Here is a 3,745-nt window from a genome sequence, read left to right as displayed (position 1 = left end):
CCGCTAGATTTACCCCCAAAAAATAGTAGCAAAAAAAAGGTAATTAATTGCTGAGCAATAGGTCTGCCAATAGATCGAATAATATGTTTGTGACTGATAAAATCAATCGACTCGATGGTTTTGGCAAACACAAATATGTTTTGCATATGGCCCCTGATATTCTTATTATTATTGACTAGCAAAAACCAATATTGACCAATAGGTCCTTTGACAAAACAAAAATATGTTTACGACAAACAACCCAAAAAGACCCTGAAAACATGTATAAAAGGGGTGTGCTTGTATGAAATGCTTCACATCACAAGTTCTAGTGTCGTAGTGACTATTTGGTAAGTACTCTCATTTATTATTGTGAATTGTACCATGTATTTATTAGTGTTACCCGTATATTCAATTTGTCCATAAAAATAACCATGCTAATAGTGTGTAGACTTATGAAGTAGTAGGCTAAAACAAGCGTTATTACAGATACAGTCCTATATCATAGAACACGCCACAAGTACCCGCATCTCTCTCCTAGTTCTCGTGAAAAAGACAGAAGGATCTGGAACAAAACACCCCTGCAACTTCTTACCCTGTGGTTCAAAAGCTGTGAGTGCTACAGAACGTCAAACATTCCTCCACTTGTGTGAAAGGCTGCAAATCACAAGTTCTAGTGACTATTTGGTAAGTACTCTCATTTATTATTGTGTATTGTACCATGTATTTATTAGTGTTACGCATATATTCAATTGTCCATAAAAAATAACCATGCTAATAGTGTGTAGACTTATGAATTAGTAGGCTAACACAAGCGTTATTACAGATACAGTCCTACGTACGACAAAAGTGCATCGCTCCTAGTTCTCGTGACAACGTCAGAAGGACCAGGCAAAAACAACCCAGGCAGCCATCTCCATTCCTAGTTTCTCTCTTGGACCAGCGGCTGTGTACTGCAGAACACAACCAAGCAAAACCCACAGTATCTTCAAAGGAAACAAAGGACAGATAAAGTAAGTACTCAAGAGTATGTTTTTAAACTATTTTTTATTAAAATATTAACGTAACAGCCACATAAGTACAACATCTTTATCCCGATCTATATAAAGATATACATTTACACCCTTAACAGTTCCTAAAGCCGTTGAGTGTCTGGGCTTTGAGCAACCCCCGAAGCCGTACTGAACAACAATAGGTAGCGTCTACAATAAAAAAAAATACGTCAAAACACTCTCTTAACCAAAAGTCTAGGCGTTAGCTGTTTTATAAAAAATCTCATGCTCTGTGTATTATGTCTTAGATATGTTTTCTTTGCCGTTTTATTAAAAAAACGTCCAGACATTTTTCGTTCGTCTTCTTCTTCTTCGGAGGCTCCGTAGCCTGTCGGTGGCGGCATCTGAATGTTTCAGGTACCCTGTGTAGTTATATGTTAGCGTGGTTCTGATGGCATCTGAATGTTTCAGGTACCCTGTGTAGTCATCTGTTAGCGTGTCTCTGATGGCGTCTGAATGTTTCAGGTACCCTGTGTAGTTATATGTTAGCGTGTCTCTGATGGCATCTGAATGTTTCAGGTACCCTGTGTAGTTATATGTTAGCGTGTCTCTGATAGCATCTGAATGTTTCAGGTACCCTGTGTAGTCATCTGTTAGCGTGTCTCTGATGGCATCTGAATGTTTCAGGTACCCTGTGTAGTCATCTGTTAGCGTGTCTCTGATGACGTCTGTTACCCTGTGCTAGCCTCTGTTAGTGTGTCTCTGATGACGTCTGTTACCCTGTGCTAGCCTCTGTTAGCGCGTCTCTGATGGCGTCTGAATGTTTCAGGTACCCTGTGTAGTTATATGTTAGCGTGTCTCTGATGGCATCTGAATGTTTCAGGTACCCTGTGTAGTTATATGTTAGCGTGTCTCTGATAGCATCTGAATGTTTCAGGTACCCTGTGTAGTCATCTGTTAGCGTGTCTCTGATGGCATCTGAATGTTTCAGGTACCCTGTGTAGTCATCTGTTAGCGTGTCTCTGATGACGTCTGTTACCCTGTGCTAGCCTCTGTTAGTGTGTCTCTGATGACGTCTGTTACCCTGTGCTAGCCTCTGTTAGCGCGTCTCTGATGGCATCTGAATGTTTCAGGTACCCTGTGTAGTCATCTGTTAGCGTGTCTCTGATGGCATCTGAATGTTTCAGGTACCCTGTGTAGTCATCTGTTAGCGTGTCTCTGATGACGTCTGTTACCCTGTGCTAGCCTCTGTTAGTGTGTCTCTGATGACGTCTGTTACCCTGTGCTAGCCTCTGTTAGCGCGTCTCTGATGGCATCTGAATGTTTCAGGTACCCTGTGTAGTCATCTGTTAGCGTGTCTCTGATGGCATCTGAATGTTTCAGGTACCCTGTGTAGTCATCTGTTAGCGTGTCTCTGATGACGTCTGTTACCCTGTGCTAGCCTCTGTTAGTTTGTCTCTGATGACGTCTGTTACCCTATGCTAGCCTCTGTTAGCGCGTCTCTGATGGCATCTGAATGTTTCAGGTACCCTGTGTAGTTATATGTTAGCGTGTCTCTGATGGCATCTGAATGTTTCAGGTACCCTGTGTAGTTATATGTTAGCGTGTCTCTGATAGCATCTGAATGTTTCAGGTACCCTGTGTAGTCATCTGTTAGCGTGTCTCTGATGGCATCTGAATGTTTCAGGTACCCTGTGTAGTCATCTGTTAGCGTGTCTCTGATGACGTCTGTTACCCTGTGCTAGCCTCTGTTAGTGTGTCTCTGATGACGTCTGTTACCCTGTGCTAGCCACTGTTAGCGCGTCTCTGATGGCGTCTGAATGTTTCAGGTACCCTGTGTAGTTATATGTTAGCGTGTCTCTGATGGCATCTGAATGTTTCAGGTACCCTGTGTAGTTATATGTTAGCGTGTCTCTGATAGCATCTGAATGTTTCAGGTACCCTGTGTAGTCATCTGTTAGCGTGTCTCTGATGGCATCTGAATGTTTCAGGTACCCTGTGTAGTCATCTGTTAGCGTGTCTCTGATGACGTCTGTTACCCTGTGCTAGCCTCTGTTAGTGTGTCTCTGATGACGTCTGTTACCCTGTGCTAGCCTCTGTTAGCGCGTCTCTGATGGCATCTGAATGTTTCAGGTACCCTGTGTAGTCATCTGTTAGCGTGTCTCTGATGGCATCTGAATGTTTCAGGTACCCTGTGTAGTCATCTGTTAGCGTGTCTCTGATGACGTCTGTTACCCTGTGCTAGCCTCTGTTAGTGTGTTTCTGATGACGTCTGTTACCCTGTGCTAGCCTCTGTTAGCGCGTCTCTGATGGCATCTGAATGTTTCAGGTAACCTGTGTAGTCATCTGTTAGCGTGTCTCTGATGGCATCTGTGTAAACTGAAATATTTGTACAACTTTGCTTTCAACGTTCTAATAACTCTTTCACAAATGGCAGCCTTTCTAATCGTGTAGGTGCTGTAATGATTAATTTCGTGTTTTTTCATTAAGTTTTGAAATTTTTTGTTGTAAAATTCGGTTCCCTGATCGGATTGTAGGTTCTTCGGTACTCGTCGAGTATGGGCGAAAATATCCGAAAATGTCCGAGTAATTTCCTCACCGGTTTTAGTCTTTAGAGGGCGTGTCCAAACAAACTTTGAAAAACCAGTTTTCCGTATGCTTCTCGCCCAAGATCGAAACTTCTCTTCATTTCATGAGCCTGGCTATTCCCTGCTAATCGTAATGTCATGCCCCAGGGCTTTATGTTAGCTACCTTCTTTTTGTGTTCATGCTGC

At 42.6% G+C, this 3,745-nt stretch overlaps 2 long non-coding RNA genes across 2 annotated transcripts; both read left to right on the top strand.

The window, feature by feature from the left end:
- Positions 1-209: 209 nt before the first annotated feature.
- Positions 210-992, top strand: LOC126886008 (uncharacterized). The gene is made up of 2 exons (XR_007698541.1): positions 210-666; positions 806-992. It is a non-coding gene; the product is annotated as an uncharacterized LOC126886008 (long non-coding RNA).
- A 403-nt stretch (positions 993-1,395) lies between these two features.
- Positions 1,396-3,442, top strand: LOC126886009 (uncharacterized). Its single transcript, XR_007698542.1, has 3 exons — positions 1,396-1,550; positions 1,801-2,300; positions 3,301-3,442. It is a non-coding gene; the product is annotated as an uncharacterized LOC126886009 (long non-coding RNA).
- Positions 3,443-3,745: the final 303 nt, after the last annotated feature.

The sequence above is a fragment of the Diabrotica virgifera genome, chromosome 6 (assembly GCF_917563875.1).
Source record: "Diabrotica virgifera virgifera chromosome 6, PGI_DIABVI_V3a".
Taxonomy (NCBI): domain Eukaryota; kingdom Metazoa; phylum Arthropoda; class Insecta; order Coleoptera; family Chrysomelidae; genus Diabrotica; species Diabrotica virgifera.
Note: the sequence above shows the minus strand (reverse complement) of the source record. Positions and strands in the feature narration are given on the sequence as shown.